Source organism: Pavona decussata, unplaced genomic scaffold (genome assembly GCF_977016875.1).
Source record: "Pavona decussata unplaced genomic scaffold, jaPavDecu1.1 SCAFFOLD_6, whole genome shotgun sequence".
NCBI lineage: Eukaryota > Metazoa > Cnidaria > Anthozoa > Scleractinia > Agariciidae > Pavona > Pavona decussata.
The window spans coordinates 4,448,862-4,466,092 of record NW_028145430.1 but is presented as its reverse complement, the minus strand read 5'-3'; the positions used below and the strand labels follow the sequence as shown (position 1 = coordinate 4,466,092).

The 17,231-nt window shown below is 41.0% G+C and overlaps 1 pseudogene; it reads right to left on the bottom strand.

Annotated features, from left to right (window-relative positions):
- Positions 1-10,960: 10,960 nt before the first annotated feature.
- Positions 10,961-12,245, bottom strand: LOC146489296 (uncharacterized; annotated as a pseudogene).
- Between the last annotated feature and the right edge of the window lie 4,986 nt (positions 12,246-17,231).

The window sequence follows — 17,231 nt, the reverse complement described above, 5'->3', positions numbered from 1 at the left end:
AAAAAAAAAAGATTATTTTGTTCCAGCAGGATGTAATACTAACAAACCACAGTCAGATGCCGTCACTGAGTACCAGTGGCTCACCAAGGTCGAGGAACTGCTGGAGAAGGAAAAGCTAGAGGAGAGAGAATATCTGTTGTGGTCTGCTCACTTTGCTTCTTTGCAAACCGCTCCTCTCTCACCTACTGCTATAACATCGCTTTTACCCCTATTTGAAGACGACGCACACAGTAAAGCAATGATCCAACATTCTATCAAATTAGTAAAGGAGGCGATCGCATACATTAATCCGGGACAGACGCCAGTCATTGGAATGGACCAACCCCTTTATTCTCTCGCAAAACAGATCCAGTGGGAAAAGGCAGAAACGTATGGGGAGAGCAGCTATGTAGTGATGATGGGTGGGCTTCACATTGAGAAGGCCTCAATGAAGATGGTCGGACATTGGTTAACTAACAGTGGGTGGGTCAGCGCATTGGTCCAGGCAGACATCACATCCCGTGGAAGGACAGATGCTATACTTAGAGCGGTGCGCATAACCAGATCTCGCTATGCACATCAAGTGAGTGCATGCGCACTATACATCTTACAGCGACGGGCTTACATGGCTAGTATCGAAACCATCAGGGAACCAGATGATTTTAATACCTGGATCCAGAAGCAGTGTGAGGCACATCCCCGTGTTCTTTTCTGGTCAACAGCACTTGAATTGGAACTGTTAGTTCTCGAGTTCGTCAGGTCTATAGGAGAAGGCAACTTTTCCATGTACGTAGAGATTCTTGCACAGCTTGTTCTGTGGATGTTTGCTCTCGATCAAAGACATTATGTGAGATGGCTACGTATCCACATCAGAGATTTGGTCAACCTGAAGGAGAAGCACCCATCAGTATTCGCCGAGTTCGAACAAGGAAAGTTCGTTGTTCAGAAATCTCAGCACATATTCTCCAAGATTGCTATAGACCACAACCACGAGCAGGAGAACGAGATGATTAAAGGGGATGGTGGGACAGTTGGACTAACAGAAAGTCCTGCAGCCCTTCGGTGCTGGAGAGTAGCAGGACCAGAAATAGCAAGAGCAGTGAATGAATTCGAAAGTGCATATGAAGTACGGAAACCTGCTAACACGTGTCACCACGAACAGGTATCATCTGTTCAGAAAGCCTTTGCCAAAGACGTTCAGAACCTGATTGAAGTAATTGACGAGATGGGAAACCCTTTCAGAGAAAAAAATACCGATCTCCTAGTACTGGACACTAAAGAAATCGTTCCTAAATCTGTTGTGGAAGCTGTTTCAGAAGCCAAAGAGAAGAAGAGAAGGGACAGTTAATGTATGACACGTATGTTGAGGAGCGACTTACTAAGCGGTCCAAAGCAATCACTGACACAATACGACTTTGCAACTTACCTTTGTTTGGCACACAAGAGAAACGGCCATCAAGTAAGACCAGTAATGTACTTGCCAATCTCAAGAGTGACTGTCGCCTCTTTTCTAGGCTGTATATTGCTTGCCAAGCAAGGGAGGGAAATCTCGAGGAATTCTTCAAGCACGAAAACAGTTTAAGTCCACCTGCACTTTCTTGCAATAGCAAGATGCGAACAGGACAAAAATCGGAGCTGATCGCATGCGTGGAAGTTAACACAACATTGGAGCGTCCTTTGGTTGATGTTGTTGTTGTAGATGGTGCGGCTATTGTAAATATGCTGTCCCCTGGTAAGTGCAAAACCTTCAAGGAGTATGCAGAAACTGTTTTTATCCCCTACGTCATCAGTTACCGTACACAGAATGTAAAGAGAATCGATTTGGTGTGGGATCGCTACCTGGAGAACAGTCTAAAGCAAGGCACTCGAGAGGCCAGAGGCACAGGAGCTCGCAGACGTGTGTGTGACAATGCAGCAATTCCTTTAAACTGGAAGCCGTTTTTGAGGCTCAATGACAACAAGGAGTTATTCCAGTATCTCGCAGCAAGCGTTCAATCTCTCGAAGCAAGTGATGTAGTGGTATTAAGCACGGCGGGTGTGGATGTAATCGGTTCCACCACAATAGACAAGACGGGCCTGGCACCTTGTAATCACGAGGAAAAAGATACTCGTATATTCATTCATGTAAAGCATGCCTCTGAGAATGGTATGAAGAAGATTCTTTTGCGAACCGTTGATACAGACGTGGTTGTATTGGCGATCGCACTTGAGCGTAAGTTGGAATTAGATGAGCTGTGGGTTGCCTTTGGCGTCGGCAAGCACATGCGCTACCTGCCAATCCACAAGATAGCCAGTTCTCTTACCGAACAGCAATGCGGTCTATAAGCTTCTTCCATTTCGCGCAACCGCAAAGGGCCTCCAGAATTATGATGTCACTAAAGAAATGTACCGTCAGCATTTCACCGCAAGAGCACCTGTCAGTTGTCTCTTTCGAGAGCTTTTCAATAAGATGCTTAATAAGTCACCTGACAAGGCCGAACTCGAGATAACTTATGCAATAACCGAGGAGGAGGAGGATGATTAGTAATGAGACTAAACAATTTGCGCCAGAGATATTGATAAAGGGAGTAAAGGACCCGAATAACCATTATTTCAAATGATAGCCGTAACCATGATTTTGTCATGCCTAGATTTCGGACTGTTGTTTATGGCAAACACAGCCTGATTGACCTTGGCCCTGTCATTTGGTCCAAGCTCAATATATCTATTTGATTGTCTGAATCACTGGGCACTTTCAAAAAGCGTATTAAACTTGTTAATTTCACAAGCCTGCTAGACAGCACTGGTAAAGACTGTTTTTTATGTAACAACTAATACCCGATTTGACATGTGGACGTACATTTTATATATTTTATTGATTATTAGATTATTTTGTTAGCTACTAGACAAGCAATTGTAGTTAGGTGTCCCCAATTAGTGTACATTGTATGCTAGAAACTTAGACACTATAATATAATAAAGTTCTTACTCACTTACTTACTTACCTATGCAATCTCTCTCTGAGAGTATGTAATTGTGAGGGAATATAATTGTGAATTGATAAGGATAATGAAGAGGCAGAATTCTGACATATACTGTATATGCCAATCGAAACAAGCTCCGTTCCTGTTTTTGGAAGCTTTTTCTAGTCGTCAGGTTCAATTACCCTTGAACTAATTAACCAACTAACCGGACCCCTGGAACACTTTTTGGGTTTCTTACAATCAACTGATTTCTTAATTTTTTTCCTCATGGGTAGTCAATGGAATAAGATACTCCAGATACTATTGTTAAAAACACAAATGATAACATTTGTTCCAAGCTTTAGTGCTGTCACATTAATTAAATGGTTGGAGAAACGATTTGTTTTTCTGATTTGTTCGGAGAATTTAAGGACATTCGCGCCCATCCCTAATACGTGTCTTTAGTGCACACGCTTTTTATTAGGCTTGTGCGTGCCACGTCATACATCAAGCACGCTTTGGATAACTTATTAACCAACTAGCCGGACGCCTGGAACACTCTTTGGGTTCCTTACAATGGACTGATTTCTTAAAATTTTTTCCTCATCGGTAGTTAATTGAATAAGATACTCCAGATACTATTGTTGAAAACACAAATGATAACATTTGTTCCAACTTTTAGTGCTATCAGCTTAATCAAACGTTGGAGAAACAATTTGTTTTTCTGATTTGTCCAGAGAATTTAAGGACATTCGCGCCCATCCCTAATACCTGGCCTTGGTGGCTTTTTATTAGGCTCGTGCGTGCTATGTCATACATCAAGCACGCACACCGAGTAAAAAACAAAATCAACAAAATGTAGCGCTGATGACCGAGGCGTAAACTTGGTATGAGAATGTTTTTGTTGGATGCACGGTGACCCCCACTTTTTTTTTTTGGGAGAGCACTTCCTTCTTTGATTCTTTTCAAAGTAACAAAAAAAAAACCTGTACATGGGGAGTTGTAATTATTTCGCTTCTGTGAAATTTTATCAAGCGATGAAGGTGGCATAAATGACATAATTGCTCTTTTCATTTCAGCAACACCGAGAAATGGTAAAGTGACTAACGTAGAAGTTGCGAATCAACAGTAATTAAAATCGTCCACTTCAGCAATTGTGACATATTAAAGCTATGATGTTATATTTACTACCTATTAAAGGTTTTGCATTGGTAGTGTTGTGTTATACCACTGTTGATTTTATGTTTATTCTTAATTAATTTCATACTCTTGCAAGGAAAAAGCGGAAAGTGACTTGAACCACATTGTTCATTTTATAAAAACACTTTTGCACCCTTCAACATGAAAACAGAATCTCCTAAAAAGCAAGAGTCGACCACAAAGTTTACTTGGCTTTCAAAGCTATGTGGAAATTGCCACTAAAAAATCAAAGTATCTATTTAAATTCCTTATTACCTTTTACTGTTTGCCTCTTACATTGTATGCTAACAGAAGAGAAAACCATTACTTGGCAAATCTAATTGATTTATTAAACACTTGATACTTTCCTTATGCTGTCAAATTGTGTGGCATAAAAGTAGAGTCGAGCCCCAATACTTTGAATTGTCCTTCTTCTAAATATTTTTCAGCTTAGTTTTCGTGCACCATAGCAAAACTACAGAAATGACCTCTTTTTATTTCTTTTTCATCGTCATAATGGCTTAGCATTGGGCAAGAATAGTTGCGAGTCTTTGGCGATTGAGACAGCGGCACTTGTGTATAGTGATATTTCTTTTTCACATTAAACTTCAGCAGTATAACTTTTATATAGATATACTCTTTGTTTTTTTGTAAAAAGACAAAGTAGATGTGGAAGCAAACCGCGTTTTCCAAAACGTGCTTTCGTGGTTCTAGTAATTAGAAGGCCATCTCGAGGTTTAATTTCCATCGAGAATCCAAGCGAATAGAAACCGACAGCGATAGGTCTAATTGTTTTAGCCAAATCATTGTGCAGTGACCACATACTAAGCAGATAATTTGTACAAAAATGTTTTATTTCAACTTTTATTTTATGCTCACTATCAGTAAAAACAACGTTTTCAGCTTTAGGAAAGTCTACCGCCACAACAAACCTTAGGTTTTTGAACGATCACTTGAGTGGAGCAGAGCATCTCATTGATCAGTTAGTGCGTCCGAAGGGCGAAGTCGTAATTGCGATCTTTCCTTGAACTTTTCTCAATATTTTTCACGTTTCACTTTTTTCAGAAGCATTGGCCGGGAACTTTTATCTAGTTGGTTGGTGCCTCGCTCACTAACGTCACCCTGTCCAACGAACTCCTCTAATTGACAATTAACACTTGTTTTATTCAGTTGTGCTATCATGACATCTTTTATTCTCTCTTACGCACTTTAACATATTCATTACAATTGTCACATTTTAATGAACCTTTATGTGGTTTGTATGACAGGTAGCCCGCACAGTTTCCAGCCTTCTCCTTTAGATTTCCCTTGAATGAAAATGGATGTTCCTTTAAGGAAGTCATACAGACTAGTACTCTTATGACTGGTGGTTGTTTTTGTTATACATCACAGTGATGGCAACCCGCCACCTTCAAACGTATTAAAAGGCATAGCAACACTTATAGATCGGTATAAGAAAGGAAAGCTCACTAAAACATTCTCCATTTATTATAATCACGATGATGAGGACCAACAGAGCGTAGAAGCGTTCTTTATTCCTGATATTATTCTTTGGGATCCTTTGCTTCAGTATTTCAATGGAGAATTACGTTGTCCCCAGTGTGACCAAATTCTGAAGCCTAGGAGCTGGAAGGATGGACTTAACTGGAAGCATGGCAACCCCAGATCTTGAGAGTACTGTTCTGCTGGTGAGTAGAGTCTATGCATGCAAGAATGATCACCGAACAGTCGGCCATGACCCTCACATTCTGAAGGAGTTTACAAAGGAAGAACTAATCCCCTTTGTACTTTTACACAAAAATGGAATTAAGCGTCGTTTGTACAGACTGATAACCGTTCAATCTGCGTCAGGAATGACGTACATGGAAGTAGAATCACTCTTAAAGCAAATTTGGCACAGTTACCACACAGAGATGGGCATCAGAGCGTTAGCTATGATAAGAACTACCTCAGCAGACATACCAAAACTAAATACTAGTAACATACCAAAGGTTTCACCGCTACATCCCAACAGAAAGCTAATTCGCCAATGTTTTCTTCACGCCTCTCTCAATAAAGAAAAACTTTACAATGCAAGGATGTCATCGTTCACAGGCAGTTGGCTATGCTCTGACCACATATTCAAGGTCGCTGGCAATGTAGGTATGTGGCAAAAGGGACAATGGATTCGGCAATTTGGCTCCATGTTTTCCATAATGAACGAGGAAGGCATTCTTCTACCTTGGCAACTGACCAGAGGCACTGGCTTCAGTAGAGTAAAACATTTACTCGTGGGACACCCAAAAACGGTTTAATAAGCATAAAGTGATCATCCGGGATTTTCTATTGACAACTGCTGCTCCAGGAGGTTATTATTGCAAGGGGTATTTGGACTCATTCAGATCAAACTTGATTTGTTTCATGTTGTGCCAGTAAAATTAAAAAGACACCCCTTTAGAGAAAAGTGTCTCAATTCTCATGCTTTCGTTTAGTTTTTCGTCAATCTGGTGATATAGAGAAAGAACGAAAACAACCAACACCTTTACGCCAAGTGATCCTGGAAAACTTGGCTCAGTTTCGGGAAAACTGGACAAATGTTGGACTTTCGGGAAGACAAGGCCCATAAGGAATTGGATAGGTTAAAAATACACATTGAGAAAGGTTGTTTGGGAAATATACCTCCAAAGGCTGGAACTGGCAGGCAAGAGTCGGTGCATAAAAGCCTTCGTAAAATGTAGAGAAGAGAAGGGTGGGAGTTAAAGTAGTCATGGCAAGTATAGGGACTTGTTTATACAGGTGGAACAAGCGACAGTTCTCGGACAAGATTGGATCATCAACAGTACCCTCATGACACGCATTATTTAGACTCTATGGATATTCATGATGGCCGAGAAGTGTATGGCACTGAAGAGCTTCAAATGAAATGCAGCAAGGAAAAATTGGAAGATAGCTCTGAGCCAGGTCCCTGCTATGAAAGTAATTCGATTCAGCAGTATTGAAGACGAGAGCAATGAAAATGATGGCAACGCTTTTGAAAAAATCAGCAAGGAAGATGCTTACCAACGAGTTCTAGACTATGCCCTATATAAGAAGAGCTTAGCTCAGAGTTTGCAAGCGCAATGCTAGGCACCTACAGCAAACAATGCAAGTCAATCTGTCTCAGTTTACTGGGAGAATCCTCGTATTATTTCCTTGCACGTTCGTGGAAGACTGCAAGGATAGGTTGAGGAAAGTTTTAAAGGCGTTTGGATATGCTCCGTTACCAATGCCAGGTGATGGTGACTGCTTTTTCTACTGTATCTCTGAAAATGTAAGTTCAATTCTGAGATCAGAGAACTGTAACCTCGCATCTCATCTTCAATCTCTTGCGCTTAGCCAGCATGTCAATAAGTGCGACAAAATAAGCGTTCTTAGGCAGTTGATAGTAGAGGAATTCACAGGTCCAAATAGCCATGTCTACGAGCCATTCCTTGTAACCTCACCCAATAGGTACGATGAAGAAGCATGGTAATTTAAAGACCTTGATTTGGAACTAGGTAAGCGTGTTCCTCTGGCGATGAGTAATATATTACAAATGCCCCTTGTAATTTTTACCTCAGTGGAAAACTACCCTATTTCTCATGTTATTCCACGAACTCGCGTGTTGTCTGAGGCTCCCATTTGCCTTGCTTATGTTCATAGTGGTAGCGGACACTATAACTTGGTCCCTGAACAAAAGATAACAGACACCGTTCTACTGATTACTGCAAACGCTCTCGAGGAGACGGACGAGTGAGTATCTAATACGGTAATCAATCAGACAAGAATGAAACTTGATGTTCATGTTGTCGTGGAGCGGCTGGAAAGACCAGGAACAGCGATTTCCCCAAAACATACAAATCACGCTGTCCATGCTTTCGCGCCCTCCAGAGTTTCAACAATTTCTGTTCGTGCCGTTCGTGAGTTAACCCCTTTGGTAGAAATATGCAGGAGAGACACACACTAGAACCACTCCCACGAAAAAGAGCCAAACAAGATTTTCAACGAGATGTCTGCCAAACAGATCAAGACTATATGGATAAGAGAGCAGAAGAACCCATAACTCCAACTTGGTTGGGAGATCAATATTTTGTCTTTTATGCTTTGCTTTTGTACCTGCTAAACACAAATCAGGATGTTTCAACAAGCAAGGTCTTTTCAGACTACAATAGGATTGTGCAGTTTTGCAGTGAATTGGAACACCAACAGCTTTTTCTGCGCCCTAAATCATTGTCAGCTGTATGAAAGAAAGTAGAAGAAACAAAAACTAAATTATAAATTGATGAGGACTTTCATAATGGCAGACACCGCGATAAGCCTGGATCGAGTTGCATGAAAACGAGGTCAGAAAGGCCAAAAGATCGCATCGTGTCTCTTTTTGTATACAATGGCGAGCTCTTCGACATTTCTCACGGAAAATGATATACCTGGCGCTTCTCTTCTAGGAAGAAAACCTGAGAAATTAAAAATCTCAGAGCTTAATTTTTGGCTCAAATGTCGTCGAGACGCGGGAAAAGGCTTAAAGACGAAAGCAGAGCTGGTAAAGCGAGTGTATGAGTATGTACGAACAGGCAAAGACAAACAGGTCGTTAATCCAGATCCTTACAAAATTTACAGCCGTAGAAAGGAGAAGCAAGGCACGAGTTCTGAGCCTGACACTGAAATTGATGAATCGTTTCAGTTTCCCAGCTCAGGATGGGGAACATCACTGGAAAAGATGCCTATGTTTACGCGGCTCCAGATGAGCCGGCATGTTTTGAAGTCTGGGAAAGCGATCGCCAATGTAGATCATCACACCGTTCCGACCGGATTAATAAAGGCCAGGCGTTTCTTAGACGACGAATATTTGGAAGAGATTGAATGTGTGAGTGATTCCAGATACTTTTTCTTTAAGACGGAGTGTTACCATAGTTTCCGAAAAAGCGACCCTCCTCATAATCTGCAAATTGCCCTATGTATCTTATCTGGGGAAGTGGTGAGTGCTTCATGTTCGTGTGTGGTAGGAAAAGTTGGATTTTGCAATCACGTATTAGCGCTGATGTTTAAGATGTGCAAGTATACGTTATTTTCTGCCACTACTACTAAAGATCTGAGCGAGGAACAAGATCAACAGTCCTCCGTAGCTTGTACTTCTCAACTCCAGCAGTGGCACAAAAAGGGTGGGGGGAAGAACATTACTCTTCAACCAGTAATGACAGTACAAGTAAGAAAAGTAAAGGATGCTGAATCCACTTCACGGTCCGGTATCAAACCGCTTGTGTATGATGCAAGAATGAAAAATACACATAATCTGGCTACTGAGCAAAATTTTAAGGAGCAACTGAGAAAAATCGATTCCAATATGGGCCTGTCTCAAATGGCTAATGAGCAGACTGATGAGGAGAGTGCTAGTCATGTGGAAACAAAGTTTGGCAAATTTCAAGTTGGCAGTTTCTTGTCATATCAAGTTGCTCTAACAGAATCACACTTTGAGGCCACTGCATATATTAACTGCATTTTAAGGCTCGATCAAATCAATAATGATGCCTTAATTATCCAAGGTTTCCTCTAAGGGACATTGATAGCATGGTAATTCCAGATAATTTGTCTGAGAATGACCACAAACGTTTACAATCTATAACTTTAGTTGAAGATGAAATCAATAAACTAGAAACTCAAACAAGGAAACAAGCCGAATGCCCAAAATGGAAGGAAGAAAGAAAATTCAGATTTACAGCATCACAATATCATTTGATTTCGAAACGACAAAGAAACCATGCTACATTTGCTGAGCAACTGCTGAATCCCACACCAGTTTTTTCTAAATATTTAGAACATGGCAAAAAGTATGAACCAGTTGCTCTCATGGAGTATGAGAAGTTCATGGTACTGCCCTGTGGACTTGTGGTATCAAAAGGATGTCCGATTTTACGTGCTACCCCTGATGCACAAGTAGTTGACTTTGGGTGCACTGATTACTTTGGGTAGCAGAAGTAAAATGCCCATACATTAAGTATCATGTATCACCCCTTGATGCTTGCACAGATCCAAAGTTCTTCATGGAAAAGAGAGGTGTTTCGAATTGTAAATTGAAAGAAGACCACCCCTACTATGCTCAAGTCCAGGGACAGATGGCAGTTACTGGGGCAAGGTGGTTAGACTTTATTGTGTATACCAGCAAAGGCATTTATGTTCAACGTATACTTTTTGACCCTGTTTTCCGGGCTGGACTAAAGCAGAAACTGCTCTCTTATTACTTTGAACACTTTATTAAGTTTGCTTCTGCAAAGTTTTCGATGGAGATTGTCAAGTAAACAGCAGAAACTGTGAAATCTTGTGCACAGATACATCTGGTTGAGCCTGTTAGCTAAAGCAAGAATTATTTGTTCTGACATTTCTATGTTTGGAACAGAATTGGTAATACCATGCTTCTAAAATCATGTATTTTAATTGCTGTGATTTTTTTTGTTGACTATGAATTAATACCTTACATGAGAAAAAATTTCACATAACTGTTGTCATACTGTTTACAATTTGTTTTGGGTTAAAATTTTTCCAATCAGTTAGATGTTTATTCTCCTTTGTTTGAAAAGTATGCTTTAGAATCCAACGGAATATTAAAATCCAACCGGTTTAAAAACTTTAAATCAAAGAGAACTGAAATAACATTGATAACATTGTCAAGGTTAAGAGTCTTTATAGATTCAAAAGATGTCTCTAAAATGTAATGTAAACCTCACAATAAATAATCAGAACTGTGGGGGAAAATGTTGTCTCTCTTAATGCTCAATAAACAATCCCATACAATCTGGGGAGAGAAGAGGTTTGAAGGCAACTTATGGATTAAATAATCAATTCTAAAATGCCTCACATGAATGAAATAGTCACATTGATATAATGTTGGCTTGTACGTTACAACAGAATGCACATACTACCCACATGTGGTTTACAATTCCCATTTGATGTAGTGGGACAACTCTGTCCCATATGTGAAAATTCTTAATCTTGTTGATGGCACGTTCAACATGTATCCTTAAACTTGCAATCTCCTGTGTTTTTACCACATCTTCTGCAGCCATCTGTAAAGATGCTCCAAGAAAGGGTGGCAAATTTAAACTAACCCCCAATGGCAACAAATCCTGAATTGTGAATCCCTTATCTGCCATGATGGAGTCTTTGTCATCAAATGGTAGAACTAAAAATCCACTACTTCAGACAATTTCTCGATCGGAGATAGAACCTGTATGAAAGTAACTACTCCACCGGGAGAAAAGCCAACCAAACCTTTCAAAGTTATGTGATTTTTGTAGGAACTGAAAAGTTCTCCATTCAACTGCAGAATGCTTGGCATTTGACACCTAACCTCAGTACAGTCAATTAGACTCGAGTAGATTTGTACTTTCCTTTCAAAGCTTCAGGCATTGTAGTATCAATTACTTTTCTGCTGGGCCAAATGTTTATTTGCCCAAACGTAAAGAACATAAAGTTGACCCATGTGATAATTATTCTGCTAACTGTGGATGCTGATATATTAAATAATTGAGCCAGATGGTCCTCTGGGATTCCTTGCCTTAGTCTGCACAAGACCATAAAAAATTCATCAATGGGCCTTAAAGATCTAGCTCTACCCCTTTTTGTTAGTAGTTCCTCCTCACTGTAATCACTGTTGTTGTCATTTGTAGACCACCAGTAGGAAATGTTCTCACCCCTTTCCCTAGGATCAAGATACTCAAAAACAGCCATTAAAGTGTCCCAGCTTTGAAAGCCCGTATAAAAAGCAGCATTGGAATCCTTTGACTTAAAGTTTTCAAAATTAAACAATCGCTTACTAAGAACATCATTTTGACGCTGGGTATCTTGCAGTTGGCAATTAAGTTCCTGAATTTCCTGTTCGAGTTTATGAATCATTTTACTATTGTTGTCAATAATTTCCCTCAAGTAGGCTTCCTGCTCGGTAAAATCAGTTTGTGTTTTGTCGTCGACTTTTAAGCTACAATCTGGTAGATCTGGGACCACTTCGCTTGGAAATTCTTCAACAGAGGCAGCTGAGGTAGACAATTTCCGTGATGTACTTTTCGAAGCTGTCAGTTCGAAGTTTTTTTTCCGCCGGGTTCTTCCTTTGGCGTGGCGATTTACAAATCCATGGAAACACAGAAGGGAGAACTCCATCTCTTACTTCGTTCTTGCGGGCGAGAGATCTTTTAATATCACCTTCCCTGAAATGACGGGAGCATATCCTTGTATTTTCAGTAACCTTGAAGTGCTTTCCTTCGTCTCTTCTCATAGCGTGAACCCACTACTTCTTCATTGCGTTCTCGGTCCTTCTCTTCCCTCTGTTTCTCATCTTGTGTTCTTACTCATCCTACTAATCTTGTGTTCCCACTGATCCTAAGTTCCTACTGATCCTGTGTTCCTACTGATTCTACGTTCCTACTGATCCTTTGTTCCTAATGATCCTGTGTTCCTAGTGATCCTGAGTTCCTACTGATCCTGTGTTGCTACTGATCCTACGTTCCTACTGATCCTGTGTTCCTACTGACGTCATTAAGAAGAAAGGGCAACGAAAGACGAGCAGTCCAGGATCACTAGGAACGTAGGATCAGTAGGATCCTGAGTTCATACTGATCCTACGTTCCTACTGATCCTGTGTTCCTACTGATCCTGAGTTCCTACTGATCCCGTGTCTCTACTGATCCTACGTTCCTACTGATCCTGAGTTCCTACTGATCCAAGTTCCTTTTAATCCTGAGTTCCTACTGATCCTGTGTTCCTACTGATTCTACGTTCCTACTGATCCTTTGTTCCTAATGATCCTGTGTTCCTAGTGATCCTGTGTTGCTACTGATCCCACGTTCCTACTGATCCTGTGTTCCTACTGACGTCATTAAGAAGAAAGGGCAACAAAAGACGAGCAGTTCAGGATCACTAGGAACGTAGGATCAGTAGGATCCTGAGTTCATACTGATCCTACGTTCCTACTGATCCTGTGTTCCTACTGATCCTGAGTTCCTACTGATCCTGTGTCTCTACTGATCCTACGTTCCTACTGATCCAAGTTCCTTTTAATCCTGAGTTCCTACTGATCCTGTGTTCCTACCGATCCTGTGTTCCTACTAATCCTGTGCTCCTACTGATCCTGGACTGCTCGTCTTTCGTTGCCCTTTCTTCTTAATGACGTCAGTCAGGTCGTTTTGCCCTTTCTTCTTAACGATGTCAGTCAGGTCGTCGTACACCAGCCATGAGCTCGTAAACTCTTCTAGAATGGAAATTTTTTTTTTACAACTCTTTTAAACCTACCCTTTTGTTACTCTTTCCTTTTGAGGCGGATTTCGTTTTATACATTGACTGTATCAAAGTAATGTAAGAGGATAGGTGATATATCACCCCTTTTTGGAAGATCTTCACTAGTTCCCCATCAAATATAGAATTGAATTCAAAATTGTGCTGCTAACATTCAAGTGCCTCCATGGACTTGCACCACAATACCTGGTCGATCTTATTGCTATCGCTCCCCAGTCAAGATATAATCTCAGGTCCAGGAATGCAACTCTGTTGGTACCAGCCAAAGCACGGTGCCTACCTACGCTTGGTGACTGAGCCTTTCAGTTGGCTGCTCCAAAACTATGGAACAGTCTTCCGGCGGAGATCAGAAACATTTCAGCCTCTTTTTTCTTTGGATTCAATTGGGTCCTCCATTTTGTTTTTTCCTCCAACTTCTTCAAGGTTGTGTGCAGCAAAAATGGTATGTACGAAGCTCAATTTAGGCTAATTTGTACATTTTGTAGTCAACAAAATGGAATCTAAAAAGAATTTCAATATACCTTAAAATGTGTTCTTCATGTTTTTAAATTCACGATTTTACCCACAATGCATTGCGTCAAGATTGTGTTTATTCCTTAAAATGTCTTTATTCTTAGATAATTTGGCAAAGCTGACCAGCAAAAACTGATGCCTCTCCCTCAAATATTCTGTTGTACATTATGTTTTTGACTATGAACTCGATAAAAACGCTGAAACTGGTTCCATTTAAAAGTGACAACCTACTATGATTATTTGAAACAGACAGAAGTTTATAATGTAGTTTTCAGACCTTTATGTGACTCCGAAAAGAATCTTACTACTGTTTAAAAACTAAAGATTTACAAGCTTTCGATTTTCAGTCTGCAAAAATAGCAGACTGGCAATGGAAAACTTAGAAATTTTTAATTTCTTTTAACGAGAGAACGTTTTAAGAAATCATTAGGAAAGACATTATAAAAATTTAAATTTACGTTCCTTAGCAATGGATATTCCAATAAAAAACGGCAAACTGGAGAGGTTGACCTTAAGAGATGTATCAAAAGGAGACAACTGAGCCCCTAGTGAAAAACATAAGCATTTCTGCTTATAAAAACATTTTATTCTACGTGTTCTCTCGAGGGAAGTATGGCGAAAGTGAGTTTGCAGAGGCAAGTAAACATTTAGAAGGCGTATCAAAAGATGATCTCAAACAGAGTAGTGCCAGCTTTCATGCCCAGGTCAGGTTTGAGAAAGCTGTTGCATCAAACGACATCGCTGCTCTCTCTCTAGCTCCGGGACGGCCTTCACTCGAGTCAAAATCATGCCGTCCAATTGCATTCGACGAAACTCCTAGCATACCACAACGTTTATCGCGCATGTCTACTGCAGCATATAACAAGGAGCGGTGTTTTTTTGTCAAATGCACGGTGAAAAACAAGCTGTCCATGCCATACAAACTGAAAGTAGGGGAAAGCAGCTTCGTGAGTTTGTTAAAAACTTTGACAATGACTTCTAAAAAGTCTACCTAACCAGCACAATTAAGCCAGATGATGCCTTGTCCATTGATGTTCAGTACCACCGTACTTGTTGGAAAAAACATGTTATTCGCGCCTCAGATAACATTCCACAGCCTGAGCGTACTGTCCAGCAGGAAAATGAGATTGCTGCGAGCATAGCGTTTCTAAATTTGATAATACGCTTGCTTGAGGAGGGAAAAATACTCTCTCTCTCAATGAAGTGTACAAGACGTACTGGGATATATTGAAGTATCTTTGTGAAGCATCTCTTTCTCGAAAATATTTGAGAGAACTACTGATCACTAATATTGATGGCATTGAATTTGCATGTGCATTTCGACACAACGAGTCAGATCGATTTTACTTGACTGCAGCAAAAATTGCTGCTATAGATACAGTGACTTGAAGACATTTTTTCACTGCTAAGATTATTCGCCAGGAAATACTTGAAGCAAAGAATTGGGAATTTGATGGGAAACTGGAGGCAGAGATGAGAAAGATGACCCCTACTAGGCTCCTTACCCTGCTTCAGTGGATTCTTTCGGGTGTTGCCACTGAACTTCACATAGAGAAACGCATTGATGACGTCAACAAAAAAGCCACCCTTCTTTCGCAACAAATCATGTTTGAAGTAAAAACAGACCAACAGGTAAAGCATGCTCCAACATCTGATGAAACAGAGAAGCCATTCCAACATCAGCGTGAGTATTCATTGCAAGTTGGAGTAGGTGTATTAGCTCACCAACAGACTCGAAGTAGATCTTTGACTGACCTACTACACAAACTTGGTGTGTCTGTGGACTATACGTGCATATTAAGCATCGAGACCCAGCTCGCTGGAGCTGTTCCGAGACATTCGGATGATCAGGGCTTCTATGTTCCCCCAGCGCTAGCAAAAGGCCAATTTATCTATTTTGCTGCTGCTAACTCCGATTTTTCTGAGGACACTCCCGAGGGTAAAAACACCCTGCATGCTACAGCAATGACCGTTTTTCAAAACAGGTTACTTGCCTGAAATCACTTTAGATCTTAGCAAGAACGCCAAATCCAAATCTCTACCATCAAGCTCCATACCTGCGACCAGACGTTTGCCATGCCATGTTCCAGCTAACCCTCAGCCAAAGTGCCAAGGTATGGCCGATTAGACACAGGCCAATCCCCAGACATCACTGATGCTACGGCAAGATGATTTGGCATGGTCAGTAGGGGAATCGCTTGCACGATCACGCTCTGAGAATCCAATGTGGGTGGCGTACAATTCTAAAATCAATTCATCAACGCTACTGCTCACCACCGTTGCCATGATGCCCTCATTAGCAGCACCCGCACACGAGTGGAGTACCATGCTGACAGTGCTAAAGCAGGCACAGAATATCACTACTGTGGTATTGGGGGAAAGTCACAATACAGTGATAACATTTGAGAAGGCTGTTAAGTTGTAACTACATACCGCACCAGCGCTAGATCACCTTGCACCTGTGTGCTAGGCGAGCTGCACACAGTAATGACTGCATTACGTGCTCTTGGAACATCCATTGAGGACAGTGGTTTCGATGATGCTTGGGTAGAAGCTGGGATATATGGATCTACTACAAAACACCAGATTCTTGATGGCAATCACATGAAGCACCCTTCGACTGCACACAGTATGACATATGCTGGGCTATCTGACTTGTATGTTGAAGCATTTCTGAAGACACAGCAAGATGAGAGTGGTACTGACTATCCAAACACGCATCTCACTGCTTTCTCTATGAATACTTCCTGCCAGGAGGGGCCACGTCAATACAGCGATCTTGGGGTACACCATAGCAAGATCCTAAGAGAAATGGAAACAGAGGCATTCAAAGAGAAGCTAGATGACTTTGACCAAAAGATGGAGCCCCAACATCCTATGTTTAAGTTTGCCAACGACTACATGAAGTTTGTAGCTTGTATACAGATGTTCCTTCGTGCCACTAGAGAAGGCAACTGGAAGCTTCATTTGGAATCGTCCTTGTGGAAGTATTTCTTTGCGCATGATCAACTTAACTATGCCCAAATGGTACCGCTCTACCTTATGCAGATGGAGCAACTCGAATCAAGTGATCCTGATTTGCATGAAGAATTCATGAAGGGGAACTTCTGTGTCAACAAGGATGACATTCCAATTGGTGCCATAGAACCAGACCATGCAATTGAGCACGAGAACAAAACAATGAAGATCCAAGGAGGCCTCGACGGTTTGACCCAAAAACCAGCAACTTTGGCAAGATGGTTTCTTATTGTACCAGAATTGAGTCGCTTGGCTGCCGAAGCAGAAGCCTTGGTAGGCACACAAACGCACAGCTCGACACATGGAAGTTTGCAAGCCTGGAAC